Source organism: Stegostoma tigrinum, chromosome 32 (genome assembly GCF_030684315.1).
Source record: "Stegostoma tigrinum isolate sSteTig4 chromosome 32, sSteTig4.hap1, whole genome shotgun sequence".
Lineage (NCBI taxonomy): Eukaryota > Metazoa > Chordata > Chondrichthyes > Orectolobiformes > Stegostomatidae > Stegostoma > Stegostoma tigrinum.
In genome coordinates, this window is record NC_081385.1 from 4,110,523 (window position 1) to 4,128,373 (window position 17,851).

Below are 17,851 nucleotides of genomic sequence, written 5' to 3' on the forward strand. Positions count from 1 at the left end.
GATCATTTCCCGCAAGTTTACTGTGAAAGAAGCTGCCTTCTGTTGTGCACATAAATAAATTGCTTGCAGGACAATTTTTCTAAAAAATATTGACTCTTTAAGACATTGTATTCTCCATAGTTCAACTAAAATAATAAGTAGCTAATCAGCTGCAAAGCTGGGCTGGGCCGAGTGGCCTATTTCACTGTTGGCTTCTCCTTTATCACCAGAAATTGTTTCACATGGAAGCCCAAACAGCACCGCGTGATTGAAAGTAGAAAGGAAGAAAATATAAATTCTAGTTAAATTCAAAAGAGAGGCTTCCTTTATCCACTCGGGTTATATGCAGTTGCCCAGTGAGCAGATATCCTTCCCGTGATTCTCAATGTGCATAGGCCGCTGTCTGAGGGGGAGGAGGGGGTTGTGTTTGTGTGGGGGAGTGGAGGGGTGGGGGGAATGCCTGGTGATGTCATGCAGTTGGCACCACTAGCATTGGCACTTAGGTCAGAGGCAGTCAGTTCCCAGCTGCTGCCATCCTGCTGAACAAACGCTGATTGTTGGGAATCGTTTGTCTTGAATCCACCACCGAGGACACAGAAAAAGGGAGAGATAAAGGAGGAGGTTTGTGATCAGGCGTTTTTGTGTGTGTGCGTGTGTGTGTGTGTGTGTGTGCGTGTGTGTGTGTGTGTGTGTGTGTTAGTGCGTGTGCGTGTGCGTGTGTGTGCCCCCCTCTCTCTCTCTCTCTCTCTCTCTCTGTGCACGCGCTTGTAGATCGTGTCTTTATTGTCGGGAGAAATTCTATCGAATGTTGTGTCAGTGTGGGAGAATCAAAGAAGAATTTTTTATGTTGGAAGTAAAAACATAGCCAAATGCTTAAAAGATCCATTAATAAATCTGAGGAGGGTTTCATTTTGTGCTCCTTTGACTGAAGTCTCTTGGCTTCTGAGTGCAGGTTCTGTCTTGTGCCTGACTATTGCTGATTATGAGATTGCTTCTGGAGTTCTCTGTACAGCCGGGCCACAGAGAGACTCTCCCTTTTACATTTATTTTTGTTGTGTTTTTCCGCCTCTTCCTGCTGCTTGCATTGTGCCAGGGTCTGTGTCTCTTCCGACAAGGCGGGCACTCAGTCTTCACCAGGTCCTCTGTGTAATGTCTGGCGGAAGATGAGTCAGAGGGACACTTGCTGGTTTATCCTTGGGGATCTGTTTTCCTCTTCATCCCAGGGTTTGAAGGGGCGGGGGTGGGATGGCGGGGTGGCTAGGTGGTCGGTAGTGGGGGAGTTGGGATGGGGTGGGGGGGGGGAAGATGTTAAGGGTTTGATCATTGCCAATACCCCGGTGTTTTGAGCTATGACTAGATGCTGAGGCACAAGCTCTGCAGTCGCCTGGTAGAGATTTTGAAGGTTCCAAAATGAGGGATGCCTTGTATCCTACATGAGCTCCTCAAGCCAACCATCTTATCCGGCAGGATACCTTTCTCCCAGTGGCAGGGAGTCAGCGGCACAAACCAATACCAACCAGTAGACCCCACTGAGGCATGAGTCTGTGAGAAATGGATGATGGTTTAGGTTACAGCTGTGTCACAGCGATGCAACTGGACTAATAATCCAGGGGCCTGGACTAATATTCTCTTGGATTGCAAGTTTAAGTCCCATTTTGAGAATCTGAACTTATTTTTTGAATGAGGACTAGTTCCGAGAAAGGTCACTGGACCTGTAACTCTGTTTCTCTCTCTTCACAGATGCTGCTGGACGTGCTGAGTTTCTCCAACTATTTCTGGTTTTGTTGCCTTGTATTTTAAAGCATGTCGTTCTATCTCCTGCTGAAACATATCCTTTCAGCATCTACCCTAGTGTCCTTTAGGGAAATAAGCATATTGTCCTTACCAGGTATGGGCCTATTTGTGACTCTGGTTCTATGCCTGTCTGGTTGACCATTGACTACCGTTTGAAGTGGTCCACAGAGATATTCAGTTCTGCTTGACCACATAAACATAGTGGACCATAACGATAACATTATGGCCAAATATCCTTCATTAGACCCTCTCCCAAGAGCTAACACAGGAGTTTCTCTCAGAGACTCAGAAATGAAACACTCACAGAATCTCTCCTCCTGGATTTGATTGTAGTCTGAAGTAGGCTATTTTTCCCCTTTGTGGAACACTGGTAAGTCACATTCTAATATGCATTTTGTTTTCTATATGTAGAAACATGCATAACATACAGATAAGTGAAATGTGGGTGTTTGAGTAACGATGGTGCATATTCCTACTCCCCACCCCATTTGCCGTCGACAAGGTGGAATGTCTTGAACCGTTGCAGTCCTATGGTACAGATACATAACAGTGTTGTTACAGGAGGGAGCTCCAGGATTTTGACCAAGGATTTTCTGATCAACTTATCTTCAAGTGGGGATTAAGCTTTTGGAGGGGATTTATAACAAAGTAATGGGATTCATTAGAGTTACGAAGGTAGAATTACGGAATTGTTTATGTTTTTAATTGGATGTAAATAGGTGATTTAAATTCAAAACAGCCTCAGGTATCAGTGTATTATGTCATGTCACTGAGCTGATTCTGACAGTTTGCAAATTTGAATTCATTTTAACAAAATCTGAATCAGTCTGGAATTTTAAAGAAAGCTGCTATCAGTAAACGTAAACATGCAACAGCTGACATGGTTTCATTAATGACCATTTGGGGCAGGAAGTCAGCTGTCCTTACACAGTTGAGGCCAATATGTGACTCCAGCCCCACACAAACAACGTTTTCCCATAGCTTTCCTGAAGAGCTACCACTCTGTTCTAAGCAAAACCAGAACTAGCCAACATCAATAAACGTGAAGGCAAGGCTCTAGGTTAAATTGCAACCCTTCTGCCAGACCTCTCTGTGGATCAGACTCCTTGCGAAAGGACCAGTGGGGATCCTGATTTTCTATGCCAGCCTCAAAATTGTCACTAAATGTAAGAACTTTCCTAACTCAATTTTTCTGGTAACGTTGTCAAAGCTCTTGTTTGAGCCAAGTCCGTGTTTTGTCTCACTGATGACTCTGTCAACATTCCAGAATTTTCGGCCCTTCCTTGCAGGGGCTTCAAGGGGAGGGTGGGGCTGTGTGGGTGAGGAGGAGGGGCCATCATTGAGTGGGCTGACGTCTAAGTGATGTTTCCCACCCTGAGCCAATATCACAGCATAATCTGTATCTATTGTGATGTGAAAGCAAACCTTATGGACCCTGTTTACATTTTGGAATAGCGCAAACTATTTATACAACAGTGAACTCTGTATATATTATATTACATGAAAAATGCACATAAAGTCAAAGCTTTTCAACTTGCACTTATTGGGACAATTGGCACAAAATACTAAAGTAAATGGAAAATGACTTTTATGCTGTACGAGTGTGCTGCTGGTTGGTTGGCAAGTAGACTGTAACTAATAGAGATACTTTAATGCATTAATTGATGATGACTGACAGTTAACTGCCAAGATCTGTTTAAATTTTTAACAGAATTAAAACTCTACGAACCACAGTTCACTTGCCAACCCATCAACATGCTCCTCTCACTTTCTCCTCATTGTGATATTTCTTCGAATTTGCCCAGATGAGTGCAAGGTAAAAGGCTTTGACAAAATGTTATTTGTCCAGTGTTGCCCAGTTTCTGTGTTACTGAATGACCATTTTATATTCTATTTTGCTGAATTTTGCAGCAAATGGGATAGAGAATACCATGCCAGAGTAGGACTCCTGCTCAACACCATGTATAATTGCCAGTAGAGGTAATTTCTAAGATTCATGTGATAATGTCGCGACACGAATGTCTGCTGAATATACATTAGATTGGAACAATGGATCCAATACAACAGAGTACAAATGTAAGAACGTGGTAATGATGTAAAAGAGTTAAACAAAATACAATGGAATTTAGTTAAATGGCCTCACTCCTGTCCTAGTTTCACAGATTAATTGCAGCTCTTTTGTAATCTTTAGGGCAAGTGGAGGCACTCTGAGATTATTTCGAATGCGTCTGTGATGTTAACAGCTCTGGAAGAAGAATGAGGAGAAAGGAAGAAGATGAGAGTGTGAGGGTAGGAGGAAAGAGTGAATGAAGAACCTCCCTAATGTAGGTAAGATTATTAAGGAAGGGAAATCTGAAACACCAAGTCAAATGGAAAAGAGACTGCTGGGGAAGTGAGGGGTGGGCGACACAGAGGAACAGGCAAAGGCAGTTTAATGAATGATCATGGACGACATTGTTTCTATATGGACGGGTGATGGGGATGGATAACTTCTGGGTAATTTAGCAAGCTGTCAAACATTAGGATATTGGGTTTTCTGAATGGATGAGTTAATAATATCCTTCCTGATCTATACCTTTCCAGCATTTATTTTTAATTCTGGGCAAGAGAATGATGATAAAAATATGCAGAAGAGGGAACACAGCACAAGAACTTGAGAAATAAGATCCAGAAGTAGGCCATTTGGCCTCTTGAGACTGCTCTGCTAGTTAAAATGATTGTCTGATCTTCCGCCTCATTCCACCTGGCAGCTCTATGCCCGCATCCTTGGATTCCCTTCATCATCAGAAATTAGGATATCCATTTTGACTATACCAGATGTCTGGGATTGAGAAATCAAGACTTCAGAATCCTTGAAACATTCTCACAACAGATATCTTGTAGCAGGGTTACTAGGAGCTTCTGGCTGATGGTCTGGCCTCATTCACCCTGTTCCTAGGCCACTGACTTTGCAAGTAGATGATAATGATCAGATTTGGGACATCACAAGTTATTCTAAATAATTCAAAAAAAGTGACCCAGGCCTCTCTAAAGATAGTCTTTAATACAGGTAGGTGGGATATTGGGCTTCCCACTATTCACGTCAGTAATCTCCACCACACAACAGCTTGACCCATCCAGCTATGGCTCAGTTGTGAGTCCATATGCCTTCAGATTACTCTTCCAAAGGTGTGAGCACAATGTCAAGGCTGACCCTCCAGGAACATTGCCCAGGGAGCACTGCACCCTCCAACGTGCTGTTTTACAGAGGAATTGTTAAACCAAGTTCTCATCAGTCTCCCTCAGGTGGATGGGAAAATTCCCAGGGCACTATATATGGAGGAAGAGAAGGGGAGATCTACCTTGTCGCTTGGCTAATATTTATCCCTCAAGAAAATCCCAGAAACAAACAATAACACTGCTGTTTTGTGTGATCTTGCTGAGCCGAAATAATACTGCTGCGTTCCCTACATTACAACACTTCTAAAAGTACCTCATTAGCTGCAAAGCACTTTGGGACAATCTGAGGTTATGAAAGTTGTGATAGAAATGCATATTCTTCCTTTATCTGTTTTGTTCTTCACTGCAATGAGCCAGCCCATAAATACTTAAATGACATTTTTTTAGAATTTTTATTTATTCATTGGCCTTTAACACACTTGAAGAGGAGCAGCTCTGAACGTGCACAGAGTTTAGACAGAAACATGTCTGCAATATATACCTCTGTCTAGGCTGACTCACCTGGCTGATGGGACAGTATTATTGACCTCTGACCCTTTGGGTTTAAGTGGCAGAATCCTGCTGCTGACCATTGTTCTAAAAAAAGCACGCATGTGTGACTGTGAGATTGTGAACAAGCTTGGATCAATGGAATGTCTCCACTTGTGGACCAAGTTCAAAGCAGGGCATCGTAAAGATAAAACTGTGGACAACTAATCTGATAAAGAACTTGCGAGGAAGCCTCGGGGAGCAGTTGAGGTGACTGGTATGATTACATTTAAGAGGAAACTAGACAAACGTATGAGGGAGAAAGGAATAGAGGATATGTGGATAGGATTAGATGAAGGAGGGCGTGGAGGAGTCCTGTGTGGAGCACAAACGCTGGCATTGACTTGCTGGGCCGAATGGTCTGTTACTAATGCATTAAATACTTGGTTGGATTCTAGACAATTGCCAATGTCCAGAGGAAGGTGACCCTTTAAGACTCAAAACCCATAAACAAAGAAGGAGAAACAGGTGGAAACAAAATAAAATTATTCTTCTGTTGTTGGTTGAGGTCCTGCTTTTCCATTTTCTGACTTGCTGAAACTTTTTACAGTATTGTTCCATGGCAGGAATTCAAGGACTTAATGAAACCATCTGAAATCACATTGATCCTAGGCAGGGAGTGACTAAATTCGTGCACGATAAGTCAATATTCACATTTCTGTGTAAACTCTGTTTACAACCACTGAGTCTTATCACAAGCTCGTTGTCAAGCCTCCAGATTGTCTTGAAGCCTCCAAGAATTAAAGATTAATCTCCAGGACAGAGTCTTTATCTCTTTTTCTTTTGAACACTTTCATTTATTTGTTCTTAATGACATCGGAGATAGAATAAAAGGATGTTTGACCAGGCAGGAAATTGGATATGGAAGTCATGTGATAAAAGTTCCAGGAAGGCACCTTACGCAATATGGCAGCTCTAGTCTTCCCCACGACTGTGGCTGTGTGAAACTGCCAAATTGTGAATTGCTGCAAATTTTAAGCTTGCAGTCACAACACAGAAGATCTAAGTGGAACTGTGGCTCTCAAGGGGAGTGACTGTACTGTCTAGACTCATATTGCTACAGCCGTCGCATCACCTGTCTCTGCTACCTCTCAGCTGCTGAAATTCTCATGGTCAACCTCCCATCTCCCATCTCACCTAAACGTGGGCTCATCGAAAACTCCACTTCGAACCCGCATTGCACGCCATTCACTCATCACCTGCTGTGCTCGCTAACTTACACGGCTTCTACTTCATCAATATCTTGATTTTAGAATTCTCGACCTTGTGTCTGTGGATTTTTGCCTCCCTTCCTCTTAACCTCCTCCAGCCCCACAAACCTCCAAGAGCTCTGTTTACTCCCCCTCTCTCTCCCACTTTCCTGTTTCTTTTTCCTGTCCATTGGCAGCTATGCTTTTAGCTCTCAGACTCTGAACTCTAGAATTCTATTCTTAAGCCTGCCCTCTTCTCTGTCATCCTTTAAGAAGCTCCTCATATAGTCTACCTGTTGACCATCTGTTCAGACTTTGCCTATTATACACTTATAATTCAATTTCAACATTTTATGACTGTATAAGGGCTATGTGAATGCAAATTGTTGTAAGTTGTGAGGGTTGGGGAGTAGGGAGTTCAGGGGTAATGCATTCAAAGAGCTGGTGCATGTGCTTAGTACTTGTGAGCAGGTTCTTTACCGCAATCCTGTCACTGGGGCAAGGCCTCGGGCAGAAACTACCCTCTTGCTGTCAGTAGCACAGGTGGCAAGTTCAGCGGGGCACTGATCATAATAACCCTAACCACAACCCAACTACGGGACTCCAGCTTTCTATCGCAATATAATTTGCCCAGAGATGTGAGGAGATGCTCCAAGTTTACATAGCCCAGGCTCCTCCTGATTCACAGAGGCGCTGAATTTTACAACATAAGAGGTGGTTATTCAGCCCCCTGTGCCTGTGAAGGAGCTGCTCATTTTAGTGCCACACATCCCTACACATTACACCTCTTCACCACAGGCACAGTCACTTTTTGAAAGTTCCTATGGAATCTGATTCTCTCACACTTCAGTGTAGAGCATCCCATCCCTGAACATCTCTCTGAAGAAGTTTTTCTTAATTTACCTTGACAAATTTACTAGAACTCTTTGAGGAGGGGTGGTAGTGGCCTAGTGGTATTATCACTAGACTATTAATCCAGGCACCCAGGTAATGCTCTGGGAACCCAGGTTCAAATCCAGTAGAAGGAATGTATTTGATTTCCAAAAGATATTTGATAAAGTACCACATATTAGGCTACTCAATAAGGTTAGAGCCCAAAGTGTTGAGAAATACTATATTAGCATGTATAGAAGATTAGCCATTTAAAAAAAACACTTCAGATGGTGGAGCAATACAATTTCAGAATAACAACCCATAACTAATGGAGGATTCAGTACTGGGGCTACAGTGATTTACAATACATATTAATGACTTGGATGAGGAAAATTAATGTAGAATCACCAGGTTTGTGGATAAACAAAAATAGGTAGGATGGCAAGTGGTGAGGATAGACAAGATAAGTCAGTGGGCAAAATGTTGGCAGATGGAATTTAACGTGGGAACATATGAGGTTATTCACTTGGGCAGGAAGAATCGAGGAGCTGAATATTATTTAAATGGAGGAAGACTGCAGAAACCTGTAGCGTAGGGATTTGAGAGTCCTTACATCTAAATCACAAACGCCTACCATCCCAATTCGTCAGCTCACAGAGAAGTCACATGGGACATTGGTCTTGATGTCAAAGGGAATTCAGTGTAAAATTGGGAAATTCTTGCTAAAAGTATTCAAGGCACTAATTAGCCAATACCTCGAATATGGTGAACAGCTCTGATCCCCTTATCTATGGAAAGGAACAAATAAAACAGAAAATGCTGGAGAAGTTCAATAGGTCTGGCAGCATCTGTGGACAGAGAAAACAAGGTTGATATTTCGAGTCACCGCAGGGGGAGGGATGTAGTGTTACGCAGAAAGATGGGAACAGTGCCCAGAGAGAGAAAGAGAAAGGGGAAGCAGGCAAAGAGGTTGTTGATAATATTCCAGGAATGAGGAGATGATAACAGGGACTGTGAATATTTGTAAATGGATAGGCTGTGCTCAGAGTAACCCATACAGGAATGGACCTGAAGACATTGAATGGGTAACAAATGTGGAGGGAGGTATTCATGCTCTGAAATGGTTAAACTCAACATTGATTCCTGAAGGCTGTAGGGTACCTGGGTGGAAGATGAGACATTGATCCTCCAGCTTATGTTGACTGTTGCTAGATAGAGATGTTAGTGTGAGAACACATGACCTTGACATGTCAGGCACTGGAAGTTCAGGATCAATTTACGGACAGGGAGTGGGTGTTTGGCCAAGCAGGCACTCGGTCTGTGTGTTATCTCCCTAGTGAAGAAGAGACTGCATCATAAACAGCGAGTATAGCTGGCTGGATTGAAATGAACTGCAGGTAAATCATTTCTTCATCTGGAAGATGCATCTGGGGCACTGGGTGTTGAAGAGGGTGGAGATAATTGGGCAGGTGTTGCACCTCCTGTAATTGTACGGGAAGATGCCGTGGGAGTGTGAGGAGGTGTTGGGGGGTTGGAGGGACAAAAGTGGTATGGGGACAGTCCAGAGAAGGTTCACTATATTGTTCCTGAGTATGAGTATGTTGGACCATTAACTCAGTGATGTTCAGGAGAATGAGAGGAGACCTGATTGAAATGTGTAATATTCTTAGGGGGCTTGACAAGCTGGGGACAGAGAAGTTATTTCCCCCTGTGGGAGAGTCTGTGGTCGAGGGCAGAAGTAAGTGAGAGTAAGAGGTCACTCATTCAAGACACAGGTGAGGAGGAATTTCTCCTCTCGGAGGGTAGTGAATCAATGGAATTCTTTCCTGCAGAGGGATGTCGAGGCTGGGTCATTAAATGTCTTCAGGGCTGAGAGAGACAGATTTTTAATCAGTAACGGAATGGAAGATTATGGAGTCACAGCAGGAAAGTGGAGTTAAGGATTATCAGACCAGCCATGACCTTAATAAACAACAGAGTGGACCCAGTGGGTTGAATGGCCTACTTCTGTCTTACAATCTTTGATTCTTAATCCACTAACCAAAGGAAACCATTTCTTCCTACTTGCTCCTTCAAAGCTCTTCTATTAGTTGTCTCCTTAACTTTCTCTGGTTTGAAGTGAATAATCCTAGTTCCTCAATTTCTCCAAATAACTGAACTCTCACTTTTCTGAATATCATCCTGGTAAACCTGTTCACCCAACCCACAACCTCAATATCCGTTTTAAAATGTGGTGCTTAGATTGGATGCACTAGTCCTGCTAAAGCCTAAATCATAACTTTTAAGGTTGAGCATGAGTTCCTTGATTTTGTATTCAGTGCCCTTACGAGCAATGCCAGATAACCAAATACCTTCTTAATGGCCTTTCGGCCTGTCCTGTCATGTTTTCAAGAATTTGTGAACATTTATTTGCACGTCACTGCATTCATACATCACTGTCAGAATATCTACCATTTCGGTATTCTTTCCCTCAAAGTGCATTTAATTGAATTTGGTTACATCTACATGTTTCACGAACCTGTTTGTTTTGCTGACTCCTTCTAGTATCCTGCTCACTATTAACTATTTTGCTGTGTGTTACATCATCTTCAAACCTAAATGTTCTCTAACTATTGCTATCCCTTGCTGGAGGAACATACTGGAAATAAATCTCCTCTCTTTCTGGAGTCATCACAAAAATTAACAAGTTTCATCAAAGTATATTTGGTAAACCCAATTTAACATAAAATGTGTACCTAGTTTCTGGACTTAACAAGAAGTTCTATTTATTACAAATTAATAGCTGTTTACCTGTGGTAGAGTCTATGAACTGTCGACATATAACACTGTGAGTTACAACTGTGACTTCCTTCTAAATCTCACTTATATATACATTTATACAGCCAAAAAAACCTTGGTGTACTGGATGGAGTGGAACTTTTCTGGTAACAGTTCAATGGCAGCAGTCTTCAGGATTCAAACAGGAGGAGTTGGAGATGGACTTCCGTTTGTTTCCATTCTTTACCTTCAGGCTCTTCCACTTCTTCACAGGAGGTGCAGAGCAAGTGGTTGATAACTAATAAAGTCTCTGGCTTAGTGGTTTAAGAGCAACAGTTTCCAGCAACTGCTAGGAGAAAACAGCTGGCTTTCTTTAGCTTCAGGCATTTTATTGGAACGAGAGAGAGAAAGAGAGATACCATCTCCTCTTCCACAGGTCTGAAGGCTTCCACCAACATCATTCACACCCACAAGCTGTTGACTTTCCCAAGAGCTGACGAGATAGTTATCACCAGACTGTCCGTCACAATTCCACAAACCAATCAACAACCTGTTGCCGGCTAAACTTTACTTTGTGTACGCAGCCAAATGCTGAACAACTTACCCCTTTTTTTTCAAAGCAACAGGATAATCAAACTCACAATGAGTTTCAGAAACTTGTTTTTAAAAAGTACAGTAGTTTCTTGGTCCTTTGTTGTAAATCGGCCATTATCCCAATTCAATGCTCAACGTAAAATAAAAATGTTATTTTTACAACATCCAAATTCATATTTATTCTCCAAGACCAACAGTCGTTCTAATACTATGTCATGGGGTCCACATTGCATTGCACACTTGCTACAGTATTCAGTCCATCTATCGCTGCCTCACTGCGGTTACAGAGCGAATTGTATGAAGACAATGCAGCAACATTCTAAGGCTCCTTCAGTTGCTCCTTTCAAACCAGTGATTTCAGAGAAGAACAAGCCCAGCACATGATTGGGAATGCCATTGGTTATAAGTTTCCCTCTGAAACATGCACCATCCTGATGTGGAAATTTATCGCCATGCCTTCATTGTTGATGAGTCAAATCTTGTAGCTTCCTTTCTCATGGTATTGTGGGTGTCCCCACACCACGCAGACAACAGTGGTTTAACTGAGGTTCAGCACCACCTTCTTAAGGACAACTTGGAATTGGCAGTAATAACACAGGGATTTCATTTTAAGGTACTAAATATCCCAAGATGTCTCAAAGGAGAGTTATCAAACAAACCATGACACCAAACCACAATTTTTTTTTAATCTGCTTGTGGCACATTGTCATCACTGACTGGGCCAGCAATTTTTATTGCCTGCCTCTAGTTGCCCCTTGAGATGGTGGTGGTGAGCTGCCTTCTTGACCCTTGTTTGTCCCAATGGACAAAGTTATAGTACTAGGACAAGCAAAATAAAAACAAGCATGGTAGCTCCTGGAGGCCTGGTTTTCAACCACCGGTGTGATAAACAAACGTGTTGAAATAGATCCAGTTTACATACCACTAGAGTACAAAGCCGGAAACAGGACTACCCACCATGACAGACAGTTCAGAGCAGGACAGAACAACGGCGCTTCAGCAAAGGCTAGACAGCACTGAAGATGTCACCTCGAAGAGAGACAAAACGTTTGCGCGGAAACCAGTTAGTTCAGTGAACCAACCAACAATTTCAGTTCAGCTTTTGATCAATCAGTCTTAACCTCAGAGAGTGGCTGGGAATCAAAATTTGTGATGGGTACTGAAGAAAATGAGTTGGATGTTGTCAGTATTTGGTATGTGTTCATGTTGTTACCAGCACCCACATCCTCAGAACAAATATATAAAAGATTCAGTATTTGATAAAGCTCTCATTGTTATGTTATACAATCATCATATGATTTTGTTAGTTCATTGACACCATGTGGTCATACTAAGGGAGATTTTTTAATTATCATTTTTAATGTGCAAGAGGAAAGTATTTCAGGAATTTTCACACACCCCGAACCTGCGGGTATCCATCACAGATTTCCGGGAGGTGAGAATGATGGGTTGACAATGTGCTGTTTTCCAGAACGCAGTGTGTACCGAACAAGCAGAGCAGTTAATCAGTTCTATAATTACCAGTCTGCTCAAACCCATCATTCCAGCCAATTACACATTTATTCATTAATGATAGAAAAGTGAGCTGGTGCAGCTGTTTCGGGGGTGGGGGGGAGTGTTTGTTTGAACCCACTTTACTGTCAATGGACACCAAGATATGGGGGAGGGGATGGTGAGGGATATAAGGAGAAAGGTGTTTTTTCTTTAAAAATGCTGATTACAGCATCTGGTATGTGACTTTTACGTGTCATTCTGAAACATCCAGAAGATTTGATTGGGCTACTCCATCCATTGCTGATGTGAGTTGGGCTTGATCGATAACTGTAGCTGTTCCTGCTTGTCAGCTGTCTTGTCCAGTTCACTTACCCCCTTGTAGAAAGACCCCTTGAAATAAGACCATAAGACATAGGAGTGGAAGTGAGGCCATTCGGCCCATCGTGCCCATTCCGCCATTTAAATCATGGCTGATGGGCATTTCAACTCCACTTCCCTGCACTCCCCCCGCAGCCCTTGATTCCTTGTGAGATCAAGAATTTGTCGATCTCTGTCTTGAAGGCATCTAACGTCCCAGCCTCCACTGCACTCCATCGCAATGAATTCCACAAGCCCACCACTCTCTGGCTGAAGAAATGTCATCTCATTTCCATTTTAAATTTACCCCCTCTAACTCTAAGGCTGTGCCCACAGGTCCTAGTCTCCCCACCTAATAGAAACAACTTCCCAGCGTCCACCCCTCCTAAGCCAAACATTATCTTGTAAGTTTCTATTAGATCTCCCCTCAATCTTCTAAGCTCTAATGAATACAATCCCAGGATCCTTAGCCTTTCATCGTACGTTAAACCTACCATTCCAGGGATCATCAGTGTGAATCTCCGCTGGACACGCTCCAGGGCCAGTGTGTCCTTCCTGAGGTGTGGGGCCCAAAATTGGACACGGTATTCTAAATGGGGCCTAACTAGAGCTTTATAAAGTCTCAGAAGCACATCACTGCTTTTATATTCCAACCCTCTTGAGAAATGATTCACACTGCCATATATAATAGTTGGTGATATCTCAGTACATTCGAATCAGGCTGGGGCTGCTTCCATCCAGTTAATACTGCTGAATGGGCATCTGTCCTTTTTTGCTTTCTTCTTTCTCATTGGAGGTTTTGGCACCAACCAGCTGATCTGATGAACCAATGCAAGATGTCAGGGCTGTTGGAATTCATTGTCGGCGGAGAGGTGTCTGGTTGTGACTCTGAGGTGTAGTGCTCTTCGCAGCTCGAGTCTCACCCTGTTGAACTTCGATTATTCAGCAGGTTGCAAAGAGGCGGAACATGTCAACGAAGTCAACTTTAGTAATCTGCAGAAAGGTTCCTTTCACAGGTAGCCAGTCTCTCAGCCGCATTGGAGCAGGACTTTCTCACCCCACTCCAGAGTCTGCTGCACCATTTGATCAGATTGGAGTGGCCAATGTTATTTAGTGGGGGCCCACATTTCATTGAGAGGTGGGGGTGTGGGGGAATGGGGAGCGTCGTGGTGAGCAAATTTCAGAAAGATGAGGCTTTTCACAAAAGCAGTGAATCGATCATCGAATTGACCATGTGGTCATACAGCATGGAAACAGTCCTTTTGGTCCAACCATCCCATGCCAACTGTGTTCCAGCTGCCTGCATTTGGCCCATATCCCTCCAAACCTTTCCTAATGTGGTGAGCCACATTCTGAGCTGGTCTCAGTGGAATTCACGTGAATGTGGAGGTAAGAAGTGAATTGACTTTCAGCCAGTGGTTTCTTCCTCTCACAGCCTGCTTTCCTTCATCCCCAATTCCCCTAGCCCTCTTCCTTGCTCTTAGTTCATTGCCTCTTTCTTGGTCTCTTATCCCTATCTCTCTCTTTCTGGCCCTTTTCCCTCTCTATGTGGCCTTCCCCAAATTATCCCTCTCACTTTGTCAAAAATTACTCTGTCTCCTTTAACTTCAGCTAAATAATCCATGGAGATTTTTGCTCCAAACATTTCCTCCAGCACAATTACCCCACCAGCAAATATTTCACGTTGACCCGAAAGTGGTCGAGTGTATTTATGCAAAAAAAAAATGTGGTGAAAGGCAGAGATAATGGGAACTGCAGATGCTGGAGATTCCAAGATAATAAAATGTGAGGCTGGATGAACACAGCAGGCCAAGCAGCATCTCAGGAGCACAAAAGCTGACGTTTCGGGCCTAGACCCTTCATCAGAGAGGGGGATGGGGGGAGGGAACTGGAATAAATAGGGAGAGAGGGGGAGGCGGACCGAAGATGGAGAGTAAAGAAGATAGGTGGAGAGGGTGTAGGTGGGGAGGTAGGGAGGGGATAGGTCAGTCCAGGGAAGACGGACAGGTCAAGGAGGTGGGATGAGGTTAGTAGGTAGCTGGGGGTGCGGCTTGGGGTGGGAGGAAGGGATGGGTGAGAGGAAGAACCGGTTAGGGAGGCAGAGACAGGTTGGACTGGTTTTGGGATGCAGTGGGTGGGGGGGAAGAGCTGGGCTGGTTGTGTGGTGCAGTGGGGGGAGGGGATGAACTGGGCTGGTTTAGGGATGCAGTGGGGGAAGGGGAGATTTTGAAACTGGTGAAGTCCACATTGATACCATATGGCTGCAGGGTTCCCAGGCGGAATATGAGTTGCTGTTCCTGCAACCTTCGGGTGGCATCATTGTGGCAGTGCAGGAGGCCCATGATGGACATGTCATCAAGAGAATGGGAGGGGGAGTGGAAATGGTTTGCGACTGGGAGGTGCAGTTGTTTGTTGCGAACTGAGCGGAGGTGTTCTGCAAAGCGGTCCCCAAGCCTCCGCTTGGTTTCCCCAATGTAGAGAAAGCCGCACCGGGTACAGTGGATGCAGTATACCACATTGGCAGATGTGCAGGTGAACCTCTGCTTAATGTGGAATGTCATTCCGGAGAGACCACTCTCTCCGTGACTCCCTTGTTCGCTCCACACTGCCCTCCAACCCCACCACACCCGGCACCTTCCCCTGCAACCGCAGGAAATGCTACACTTGTCCCCACACCTCCTCCCTCACCCCCATCCCAGGCCCCAAGATGACATTCCACATTAAGCAGAGGTTCACCTGCACATCTGCCAATGTGGTATACTGCATCCACTGTACCCGGTGCGGCTTTCTCTACATTGGGGAAACCAAGCGGAGGCTTGGGGACCGCTTTGCAGAACACCTCCGCTCAGTTCGCAACAAACAACTGCACCTCCCAGTCGCAAACCATTTCCACTCCCCCTCCCATTCTCTTGATGACATGTCCATCATGGGCCTCCTGCACTGCCACAATGATGCCACCCGAAGGTTGCAGGAACAGCAACTCATATTCCGCCTGGGAACCCTGCAGCCATATGGTATCAATGTGGACTTCACCAGTTTCAAAATCTCCCCTTCCCCCACTGCATCCCTAAACCAGCCCAGTTCATCCCCTCCCCCCACTGCACCACACAACCAGCCCAGCTCTTCCCCCCCACCCACTGCATCCCAAAACCAGTCCAACCTGTCTCTGCCTCCCTAACCGGTTCTTCCTCTCACCCATCCCTTCCTCCCACCCCAAGCCGCACCCCCAGCTACCTACTAACCTCATCCCACCTCCTTGACCTGTCCGTCTTCCCTGGACTGACCTATCCCCTCCCTACCTCCCCACCTACACCCTCTCCACCTATCTTCTTTACTCTCCATCTTCGGTCCGCCTCCCCCTCTCTCCCTATTTATTCCAGTTCCCTCCCCCCATCCCCCTCTCTGATGAAGGGTCTAAGCCCGAAACGTCAGCTTTTGTGCTCCTGAGATGCTGCTTGGCCTGCTGTGTTCATCCAGCCTCACATTTTATTATCGTGGTGAAAGGCAGCTTCTGTTTTGAAACATGAAATGGACAAGAGGTTGGTGGGAGGTTGACAATCATTCTCTGTACCGACCATCCTCACTGTCACAGCCCAGTTCATAGTTCCTCTCCAACATTAGATCTTTGTGCCTTCTCTCCCTGCTATCTGAACTTCAAGCTACCCATGGCTTCTCCAGTCACGGACTAATTCTCCCCTGCATTTGCTGTTAATTGACACTCCAACATGGCCTGCAGCAGCACGCACTGAAGAGAGAGGGCCTGGGTTGGGGGAGAAGCTGTTTACAAAATCCCACACTCCTGTATCTGAAACTCCAGTTTCAAGTAAAACAGAAATATTTCAAAGCACGCTAAACTTTCACTTCATATCATTTGTTTCGCTGGTTTGTGATCCTTTTCATGTAAGGTTATGCAATTATTCATTATGGAAACTATGAATGGGCTGTGAATTTATCAAAGTAAAGCAGGCATTGTTCTGTCTGTATCACCTGGGCTGTAGGTTGGTCTATCCTAGATTAGTTTGTGGCTGATCTGTATCTCAATTTCACCATCCCACCCCTGTTCCCTATTATTAGAGACATCGCAACTGAGCAAAAGTCTGTTGATATCAGTTCTGTACAGTCTAGTTGTAAGTTTCAGATTATCTTCCTGTGTATGTTTTCATCAGTTCCTGTTAACATTTCAAAAACCTCAGTTGGATCATTCCCCCCCCACTGCCCCATCTTCTAAACTCAGTCTGTTTCTTCTGTTTGATACAACAGTTTCTTAATGACAGACATGAAGTCAGTGATGATAGGAACTGCAGATGCTGGAGAATCCGAGATCACAAGGTGTAGAACTGGATGAACACAGCGGGCCAAGCAGCATCATAGGAGCAGGAAAGCTGACGTTTTGGACCTAGAGCCTTCATCAGAAATGGGGGAGGGGAAGAGAGTTCTGAAAAAAATAGGGAGAGAGGGGGAGGTGGATCGAAGATAAATAGAGGAGAAGATAGGTGGAGAGGAGACAGACAGGTCAAAGAGGCAGGGATGGAGCCAGTAAAGGTGAATGTAGCTGGGGAGTTCGGGAGGAGATTGGTCAGTCCAGGAAGGACGGACAGGTCAAGGGGGTGGGATGAGGTTAGTAGGTAGGAGATGGGGGTGGGGCTTGAGGTGGGAGGAGGGGATAGGTGTGAAGAAGAGCAGGTTAGGGAGGCGGATAGGTGTGAGGAAGAGCAGGTTAGGGAGGCGTGGACGAGCTGGGCTGGGTTTGGGATACGGTAGTGGGAGGGGAGATTTCGAAGCTTGTGAAAGCCACGTTGATACCATTGGGCTGCAGGGTTCCCAAGCGGAATATGAGTTGCTGTTCCTGCAATCTTTGGTGGCATCATTGTGGCACTGCAGGAGGCCCGGGATGGACATGTCATCTGAAGAATGGGAGGGGGAGTTGAAATGGTTCGCGACTGGGAGATGTGGTTGTTTATTGCAAACCGAGTGTAGGTGATCTGCAAAGCAGTCCCCAAGCCTCCGCTTGGTTTCCCCAATGTAGAGGAAGCCACACCGGGTACAGCGGATGCAGTATACCACAT

General features: G+C 44.7%; 1 long non-coding RNA gene across 1 annotated transcript; it reads left to right on the plus strand.

Moving 5' to 3' along the window:
* Positions 1-506: 506 nt before the first annotated feature.
* Positions 507-11,524, plus strand: LOC125466952 (uncharacterized). The gene is made up of 3 exons (XR_007250533.1): positions 507-600; positions 3,965-4,101; positions 10,466-11,524. It is a non-coding gene; the product is annotated as an uncharacterized LOC125466952 (long non-coding RNA).
* Positions 11,525-17,851: the final 6,327 nt, after the last annotated feature.